We start from the raw sequence: 10,771 nt of genomic DNA, 5'->3' as shown, positions 1-10,771 counted from the left end.
ATCAAAATGAGACACAAGTTTTCTTGTTTCTTTTGAGTGTCATAGATGTAGATGTGGGGAAGCAGACCTGGAGGTGTGGTTTGGGAACAAGATGTTTAATAAAGAACAAAGTCTATGAAAGAAAAGGAGAAAAGACAGGATTGTGTACAAGAAATCACTCTGGAATCCAGGCATCTCACTAATGGTCCATATGCTTTGTTTCCTCACCAAATAATAGATTGGAAATACTCTGAAGACATTGTTTTTTAAAAGGTTTGATAGATCCCTAAAATGTTCTCTTCTATTCAGCTTTCATAGGTAATGTTTATTAAAAGGTTTTGGCTATAAAAGAAACCTTCTTTTATGCTAACTAACAGTGAACCATGACTGGTGGAGAAATATGCTAGACCATGGCCATTGGAGGTGGGTATGTTTTCTTGTATATACATTTTGTCACTTGCCAAATTATCTAAAGTGGATATGTACAACTCTTAAAACAGTTATAAATATATGATAAAAGTCCACACTGAAAGGAGTGAGGCAGCTGTATATGGGGCAAAATGTATGAGCTGAGGAGTTTGGATCTAAAAAAAAAACACTGACAATTAGTGTTTACAAACAATGATTTATTTTGGTTGAGTAGGACCATAGATAATTTTGTTTTCTTTTTACTTTACCAACATTCCTGTCATAAAAAGTCATTACGTTTATGGCAGGGTAATGGAGGGAGCAAGTCCTCTAAGCTCATTTAGTGTTTAAAATAATTTTTAAAATGTAAAATAAAGACCCAAGGAGAGAGTTTAACCTTGAGCAGCTAAGACACAGCTGAAAGAAGTAATGAACAGCTGACCCCAGTTTTGACCTCCTGTGGTTCAAGTTGCAATAGGAGGAAAGGCAAGTCTCAAAGAGGGAGAATAAACAGTATTTTGGGTGAGGGAATGGGCTCAGATACATTGACTAGTTAGGCAGCCTTTCAGGGATTGTCAGGACTTCTGAAAATGAAAATGCTTTCCTCTACTGAAGCACTTTTGAAAGAGACAAACAATAGCAACCTCTCTTCCATGAGGGGGGCTTTCCACGTGTATTGTATGAAAACCATAGCAAATGACATCTGATGGGGAGTCCTGTTAACGCTTACTCCCCCCTGAGTCATTCAGACATTCATCCCACCCACAGACCCTTCACTAGCACCACCATTTCCCCCCATCACACTGGTTCGTCAATGCGAGCCTCTCCTCATCCCCTAAGCTGAAGCCTCTCAGAAACCACATTCAGCTCCAAACAGAGCCTGTACCACAGTCTTTGGCCTCCAGGACTCAAAGGTTCTTCTTGGCAATCACAGAATTAATCAACAGGAACTTGACCTTGTTGGGGGAGTTTTCCAGACCTCATCTCATCTCTCAATTCCAGAGAGCTAATATAAGAGATACACAAAACCTACACAAGTACTACTATAAAACCAAAAACAAAGTCATAAATGTTGTAGAAAGCCTGAAGCCATTTCAACTGTAAAAAAATGTTCAAACTTTTCCATCAATATTTAGTTATATTCTGTCTTATTCAAGTCAAGCAGTTCACCTAAAGAAAGAATCTGGACATGAATACATTCTACATCATAATACACAAGGATGGAGATTAAATGGATTCTTTTAGAACTTTAAAAATCTGCAACTAATTATTCCTATAATATATACCAGTTTCCGAAAATTATGATGTCTAAAAATCTCCACTGGAAGAACTTCCAATCTATGTTATTATTTACATTTGAAATTTCATATTGTTTATGCAATGTGATCTTTTAATAGTCTTACTGAGAATAAGCATTCCCTTAAAAACTTATCCTTTCAATTTCTGAATTTAAGTTTAATTGTCTTATAATCATATTAAAATGTTCCAAAAGCATTTTAATCTAATATCTGATTTAATGGAATCAATTTTTTATTCTATAAAAATTGAGTCAACTAATTTCAGGAAGAAAGATCTGTCTGTAACTTAGTTCTCAAAACGAAATTCTATTAGCTATAAGCCATTGGATGCCAGCCTTGTGGGCAGATGGAATTTATTTATGAAGGAAGTCTGGTGGTCAAGCACTAGAGACCTAAAACAAGGGTGTAAGATTTCTGATCATTGAAATGAAAAGTTCATCAATTAAGGTGTTAACTGAACTAAGGCATAAGAGAAGGAAATGTTCTTTAATGAGATTTGGGAAGACTTGTTCTGGAGTATAGAGTTTTCCAGAATACGAGTTGTGTCCTCTGGTGAGATTTTGAATGATAGGTACTTTATCAGGGAAAATGAGTCAGTGAAGAAATGATAATGAAAACACTCCCACTTGGAGAATTCAGGGTGTGGGTGGTGAGAGAGGCACCATATGAGAACTGAGAGTTTATTCCAGGGTATCAAAGCTTTTTGGTAGAGGAGGGGTGGAAAACAGGCATGTGGTAAGTACCACATAAGTGTTTGTTATTATTATCAACAGGGCAGAACATAGGAGAAATGTGGTGAGCAGCACATGGAACATCACTCCAAGTGACACCACATTATAGCTAACTCTTCTAGCTGTAGTTGGGCCAGCCTTGGAGCAAAGGATTAAAATATATATATTTATTTATTTATTTATTTGGGCATGGTTGGTTGTGTATCTAAACACAAAGCAAATTTAATTTTTAACAACTTTTTTTGCCTAATTTAAATTGTCACTGTTAACTAGATCAGGAGCATAAATGAAAGGGCATATGGATTAACACACATTTTCATTGAAGGCATGATTCAGCCTAAGTCACACTTATTTCCTCTAATCTTGAGGTATCGCTGGATACTAAGGTTGAGTGACTCCAAATCCCAGAGCCATAGGAAGAGCCCATGTGGAATCTTGAAGTTAGCCATGAGCACAGAAGACCCAGAGGGCCTGAGGGTGAGAGACAGAGAGTTGGAAAAAATAAGTAGGCTGGACCAAGGATTTTCTTTTAAAGGTAACCTCTGACTGAATCTGATTATCTGTAATGTGACCATAAAAAAAGCAAGAATGATTTGCAGTTAGAATCAGGATGCATGAAGTTCACTTTATGTTCACACTTCTTTGAAAGATATTAAATATATTTATTGCTCTTTTCTCTCTACAAAAGAGCAAGGGACCTATTTTTTATGAACCTGCTTAAAATATATAAAAATCCAAGGCAGCTTTCTTGGTGTGGGAGTTCTTTTATGGCAATTGAATAAAGATAATCATTCCAGTGGAAATTCTGCACACAGGAAAGTTTGAAATATCTGAGGACATATGCAATATAAGACAAATGTCGTCTTAAATATTATAGTCCTCAAAACGTTGATGAGTTTAAGAAAGTTGAAGTAACGGTTGTTCCTTCCTAGGGCTGGATTTATATTTGAATATTTTAATAACAGTTAAATAGACAAACTTTAGGAGGATTCTAAAACAGGATACTGATCAATAACCTTTAGAAGTACTTGGAATTTTGAAGAAAAGTTAAAATAAATCCTACACGGAGAGGAAAGGACAGACCCTCTAAAGGAGAACTATCAAGCTCTGGAAAATAAACATTCTAAAGACAAACTTGATTTATAATATGATGTTTTATTGAGTTCAACTTATCATTTCAACAGTAAAAACAGTGTGGTGATTAGTTTTACATCTCAACTTGATTGGGCCACAGGGCGTTATGCTGCATGTGTCCATAAGGGTGTTTTAAAATGAGATTCACATTTGTTTAGACTATGTAAAGCAGATTGCTCTCCATAATGTGGGTGGACCTCATCCAGTTAGTTGAAGACTTGAACAGGAGGGCTGGCTCCCACACAAGTAAAAGAGAACCCCTTCCACCTAGTTGCTTTCAACCAAGATAATGGCTCTTTTCTTCAGATTCCAACTGCAATATCAGTTCTTCTTCAGTCTTGAGCTTAGAAACTTCAGATTTTTAGATCTCTCAGCATCCATAATTGCATGAGCCAACTTCTTATAAGGAAGAAACAAACAAACATATTGGTTCTGTTTCTCTGGAGAATCCTAATACAAACTAGGACTCCCATAATCCTGCTAAGCACACTGAACATGTGTCCAGGTGAATTAGTCAGAATAGATGATCTAGCCCAAAACCTTACCTATGCCAGCATTTAACTTCTTTCTTGAATGCATGAATATATAAATGTTTGAATAAATAAAAACTTGAATGCATGAAGAAATAAATGATTGAATGTTAAACTGATCAAGTGATTTCAAAGAATAAAAATGGGTGGTTCTTCAACTACTCAAGACTGAGAGTTTTTCAAAAATAAGTGCTCACATGACTAGCTTTTTTCCTGCCCACTGTAAAGCAATGCCAAATGACCCAGAGAACTTTCTGGAAACTGAAGCCTGACTATGTCCATGTGGTCCAAATATCCATTTGAAAACTGATCAGTGAAGGGGCACTGGAGTAGCTCAGTTGGTTAAGCATCCAACTTCAGCTCAGGTCATGATCTCACAGTTCCTGAGTTCGAGCCCCCATCAGGCTGTCTACTGTCCGCGCAGAGCCCGCTTCGGGTCCTCTCTCACCACCACTTCCTCCCTCCCTCTCTCTCAATCTCTCTCTCTCTCTCTCTCTCTCTCTCTCTCTCTCTCTCTCTCTCTCTCACACACACACACACACACACACACACACAAATAAGTAAACATTAAAAAAAAAGAAAGAAAGAAAACTGATCAGACTTTCTATTAGATTGTGCCAAGCAAGACCAGCCAATGTGTTGTCACAAATGAATCAGTTTCAGAGGCAACATTATTCAAAGCCTGTACCTTGTTAGGCAATTCACACTCTCTGTACTTTGCTGAAGCAGAGCTGATCACTACTGCTTTCTTGCAACTTCTTTTCTCCTGCAACAGACACCCATCTCCTAAAATCTAAGAGACTGCAACAAATGAAAAATCCAAACACACACAAATCCAAAACCCTCCTCCTTTCTATCATACTAAAAATCTAGGGGGAAATGATATTCATAGTTCAAAAAATACAATCAAAAATCAAATAGAAAGGCACACTCCTTGTACTCTAACCTCTGTTAGGAGTCATTATTCATTTACAAAGGCATTAGAAGTGGGGATTTTTTTAAAGTTAATTGAAAATTTACCTAAAAAGATTCAACTAATAGTTATTGAACCCTAAATCCAGGTCTGTGATCTCATAGTTTTTTTCCTCAATTAATCTTTAAAACAATGCTTTCAGTAAGTTATTATTGGTTTTATAATGAAACTGGTATGGGTTTAGTGGGTTTAGTAATTTACCCTCTTCAGACTTAATAGGTGTCAGGGCCCAAATCATCCTGGTCTCTTTGACTCATGAAATCTCAAGTCCATCATTCTGACTTTAAATATAATTGTACAGGGGCGCCTGGGTGGCTCAGTTGGTAAAGCATCTGACTTCAGCTCAGGTCATGATTTCACAGTTCGTGGGTTTGAGTCCCACGTCAGGCTCTGTGCTGAAAGCTAGCTAAGAGCCTGGAGTCTGCCTCGGATTCTGTGTCTCGCTCTCTCTCTCTGACACTTCCTTGCTAACACTGTCTCTGTCTCTCAAAAATAAATAAGAAACATTAAAAATATTTAAATGTAATTGTACAACAAGACCTTTAATTGTACAGTAAGGTGACTCTGTGAAGTTCTGGGCAAATGCAACAATGATTTTTATTATTACAAACACTACCACAGACATTAAACTGGCATCTATTGAGAGACATTACAGGTAAGGTGGTTTTGAAAGTCTATGCCTGGAATTTTCTAATGTTCTTGATGAAAGCCCTGACCTCTAGGATTCTTATTATGTTATCCTATAGCACTGTGTCCGAACTGAGGGACTAATATCAGATACACTCAGGCAGAATTCAAGGGGTGTTCCTCATTTTTATATATCATGTATCTGAGTCAGGAAGAAAACAGAAAAATGAAATCCTAATCTTTTAAGATGTGTGTCTCCTTGAATTACTTCACTCAGTTTGAACAGAAGTGGGCTAGCAGTCATATCACTCTATATCTTCTCCAGAAACAAAACCAGACCTTCACATACCCCTGGGGTGACTTTGTGTATTGCACACACATACACACATACAAACTAATTGCACAACCCTTTCATTATTTCATTGTCCAAGTGTGTTCTCTCCAACTGGAAGAAACTTGCAGAAATGTCAAGCAATTACTGACTTCTGAGTCTTTGTTAGCAAAACAATGAAATAAACCACAATTTCCTGCCCCTAGCACTTCACCACATGGTGCTGGTGCAGTGCCTAGCCATGAAATGCCAGATGGCCCAGAGACATCAATTGTTCAAGAATAACATAACACGCACTTTGAATAGAAGTATATTTTAACAACATACCTGCTGCTGTTATGGGGTCAAGAAGTTCTACAGCTGCACTCATCCTTGGGCTTTCACGACTAGTATACATCACAAGCTTCTTTAGAACTTTCCCTTAGGGTTGTATTACCCTTAACTAGGAATCTTTCTATAAACTGGAGGTTTATGTCCAAAACCTAGAATATTTACTCTGACACTTAGAAAAGCAATATTGAAGACTTACGCTATGAGTCATCACCTTGACAATCCCCAATTTTATTGTGCTGTGTTATTAAAAAATGTTGATGCTAGAACATCAAATCCTACAGGTATCTCTGATGCTAACTTTTATCCTAAGGTTGGTATGGAGAGGATATCTAGTAGAGAAACTTCCTGGAAACAAAAACGATTACAAACCCATGTAATACTCCATAGATTCAAAAATTAAATGAAATTCATCCTAATATTTTGTCAATTCTACAAAGCACAGATCAGAAATTTATTTTCATGAAGGCATTGACTAAAAGTGGGAATCCACCAACACATTAATTGATTTTTATATTGAATAAAATTTTAAGTAAATAAAAATAACATATGCTATACTACTTGGCACAAAACTGCTAAAAGTAATTTTATGCCCTTGGGAAGTGACCAAGAAACCTTGGGCAAAACTCTATATTGACTTTTCAAGATTCTTCCAAAAGAAGAAAGTCTGGATTGGGGTAATCTCCTTTGTAAAATGAACTGTAATGAGCATTCAAAAAATGTTGCCACTATAATCTCAGAATTGTGATCGCCAGATATTAACAACTAACTAGTGTAAATTTTCATCAAGTGAGCTAAAGGAATTTGTACATAATTTTTTTTCCAAACAAGGTGGATAAAGAATTCAAGTGAATAAAAATGAGCTGAAGTACATTGCTGGAGGGGACTGACCAAATTTCAGTAACCAATATAGGGCTTCTATCAATTTGCAAGTTACGTAGCAAATTGTAAGTAATGCAATGTATTGTCATTATCACGGGATATCAAGATATGAATGGATTTTTTCCTAAAGTTCCCACTTTCCCTTTTCCACTTTCTCACCTAATTCAGGCAAATAATCTGTCTATTCCAGTTACTTCCTCAGGATATAGGTTTGAAAGGGTAAAGTGGAAAACAGAAGCTTCCTATGACTTCTTGGTTTATATTTTCCAAAATCATAATGCCACAAAATGATTATCTGAGGGGCAATAATGACTCTGTAGGGAAGATATAAAAAATTATAAAGGGAAAGATCTTCCCTGAATACTAGAAAAATAATCTACTAGACTGGGGACAGCAGAAGAAAGACAAAGTATGGTGGTTTAGAGAGAGAGAGAATTGACTCTGCTCTCCATATTAGAATTTCAGTGAGGAGGCAAGACGCTGAGGTTGTTTAGGAGAAAGAGAACAAATACAATTTTTTGCCCCTTCTCTTAGATCATAAAACCATGGGAGTAATAAAGTCACAAATTAGGCGTCAAGGCAAATGAAGCCATAGATATGTCCCAGGAGAAGTCTCTTACCAGGGAAGTGCATAAAAGCTTGATGTTTCCATTTTCAAGCCTGAGATGAAAATATCAGAGAGATCCATTGGGCAAGAATGAGAGTTGTCTCAATAGTTTACTATATGGATCAGTGAGCATGAGCAAGGACCAAATGGAACCAAGGATTGGTCAGCAAATATTTGTTTGGATGGCTGACTCAAAAATAAGGTAGGTCGGATAACATCTTGAAATCGCATAAATCTTCCTGGAACTTAGACACAAGACAGGGAAAAAAGAGACAGTTTAGGGGTCTGATCACCTAAGAAACTGAAGATTCAACAAGGTCTTACAGATGCTGCCCCTTGAAGCCACATGCAACCTCACTGTGTTCTTCAACATCGTGGTGGGGGGTGAGTCGTTGGACCATGTCTCCTTTGTGCTGTTTGCAGATAAAGTTCCAAAGACAGAAGAGAACTTTTGTGTTCTGAGCACTGGAGACAGAGAATGTGGTTATAAAGTCTCCTGCTTTCATAGGGTTATTCTGGGATTTATGTGCCTGAGTGGTGACTTCACACACCGTAATGGCACTAGCAGCAAATCCATCTATGGGGAGAAATTTGATGATGAGAATTTCATCCTGTAGCATACAAGTCCTGGCATCTTGTCCACAGCAAATGCTAGACTTTCACTAATGGTTTCCAGTTTTTCATCTGCACTGCCAAGACTGAGTGTTTGGATGGCAAGCATATGATTTTTGGCAAGGTAAAAGAGGGCAGGAATATTGTGGAAGCCATGGAGACTTTGGGTCCTGGAATGGCAAGACCATCAAGAAGATCAGCATGGCTGACTGTGGACAAACCTAATAAATTTGGCTGTGTTTTATCTTAACTATTAGACCATTTTTTCTGTAGCACAGGAGAGCACCCCTTCACCCTCCTCTGATCAAAATATCCTATAATCTTTGTGTTCTCACTGCAGTACTATGGGTCCCAAAGTTTCCTTACTATCCTCCAAGTCTAGCTATATTGCAGAGTTAAGTTATGATTATAAAATAGAAACTAAACAACAACAAAATTTTAGAGAAAAATCTAGTTGCTATGTAGAGGAATCAAGTTATGTTTTTTACATTTATGGATCATTTTGGATTGAGATTTGTACCTGTTATAAAAGATAATGTAGTTAACACTTACATCATGAATTACCATGTATGAGTTAGCTTCCAAGTACCGTGATCTCCCAGATTTTCCTAATATCATGAACACAATGAAACTTTAGGGCGCCACCTTTAGATCCATCTAATTTGTCATCATCTGCCCTCACACATACTTTTTAACTTCATATGTTTGCTCATATTGTGCATTTCACGTTTTTCTTTCTTCTCTCCAGTCTTTTGTGAATACCTACCATGTGCAAACCATGATAGAGTAATAGTGTCTCTGCCATTCAAGTCCCATTTTCTATTATTTTACATGAACTATCATTTATTGCATGTCAAAGTAGGAACTTTACAAGAATGATCTTCTCTTCACAAACACAAAATGTGTTAGTTTGGCATCATAATCCCTTTTTTACAAATAGAAAGCAGAAGCTTGGGAAGGCTACGTAACTTGCCTAAAGTTAAACTGATTAAACATCCAGGAGACAAACTTCACAATCTCTTCTGTTTTTAAACCTCCAGCCCACATTGATCTCTAACTTGCTACCACATTTTGAAAGCATTGTCACCTCAATGTATATTACCTAATTCTCTCCTTTCTCTTTTCTTCCCTTTATCATCACATGACTAGTTCTCAGTAAAAGTTCTTTTTATAGGATGTCTGATTCCTATGCCATCACTTATGTTTTATATTTACTTTCTAAGACAAATTGGAAACAACCAAAGGTCACTCTTTACCCTACTCCCATCTGACTTCCTCTCCCACCAAGTCACTAGGAATTCTTTGGAATGTCACCAATGAATTCCTTTATGATAAATCTATTAACCACCTTTTGGTCTTTATCTAATTAGCCATGTGCACATAAGTATAATCAAGTAGAAAGAGTGACTGTCTGCCTTGAGCATTTTTTCCAAAAGTAAAAGCTCTAAAGCATTTATTTCTGAAATAATATGTTCACATAACCAGGACACTTGTTAAAACTATGATGTAAATAAGTAGAAGGGACAGTGTGAAAGCCAGGGAGCACACACAGAAAGAGGAGTCAAAGGCTTGCTCCTTTCTGAACAATGGAGTTCCCCAATACCTAGTGGGGGCGGCCACTCAAAACTCTCCACTGATATGAGACCTCAGAATCCTCCTCCTCAACAGTGTCTTCCCTTGGCCTTCAGGAACCTGGAGGCTTCCTCGTGTACCAATTCCATTGCCTGAACCTCTACCCTCCCAGCTAACTTCTACCCCTGCTTCACTTCAAGTCTTCACTTAAACATCTCCTCATCATAGAAGCCTTCCATGATTCTCCAGGATTCATGAAATTCCCTTTGCTTATACAACTTTACGACTCCCTCCATAACCCTCATCACAGCTGTCATTATTCATTGAATCTCTGTCTTTGCTAACTGTGATCTTCAGGAGGACAGATGGCTGTGTTCACTGTCATAGCCTGCAGGGCCCAACGGAGTGTCTGGCACATCAACAGTGCTTGATAACTATTCCCTGAATTGAACTGAATTGAAATTTTCCTAAATTGACTTTCTAATCATACTGTAGCAGATATGTTTGTAACATAGGGAGCATTAAAGGGAATGGGTTATTAGAGTGCTAAAATGTCTAGAATAACTATCAAAATGGAATAGTTGAAGAACCTGAGAATATTTAACCTACAAAAGAAAAAAGACTTTAAAGGCTATCATATGGAAGAGTGCCCAGAATTACTCCCTATGACCAAACTAGAACACAGAGGAACAATTCATCTCAGTATGAGGAAAGATTCTCCAACAACTAAAGCTCGGGGGGGGGGGGGGGGGGGGGG

General features: G+C 37.5%; 1 pseudogene; it reads left to right on the top strand.

Moving 5' to 3' along the window:
- The first annotated feature begins 8,156 nt into the window (after nucleotides 1–8,156).
- LOC115291085 lies at nucleotides 8,157–8,667 on the top strand (annotated as a pseudogene).
- Nucleotides 8,668–10,771: the final 2,104 nt, after the last annotated feature.

This window comes from Suricata suricatta, chromosome 5 (assembly GCF_006229205.1).
Source record: "Suricata suricatta isolate VVHF042 chromosome 5, meerkat_22Aug2017_6uvM2_HiC, whole genome shotgun sequence".
Lineage (NCBI taxonomy): Eukaryota > Metazoa > Chordata > Mammalia > Carnivora > Herpestidae > Suricata > Suricata suricatta.
Note: the sequence above shows the minus strand (reverse complement) of the source record. Positions and strands in the feature narration are given on the sequence as shown.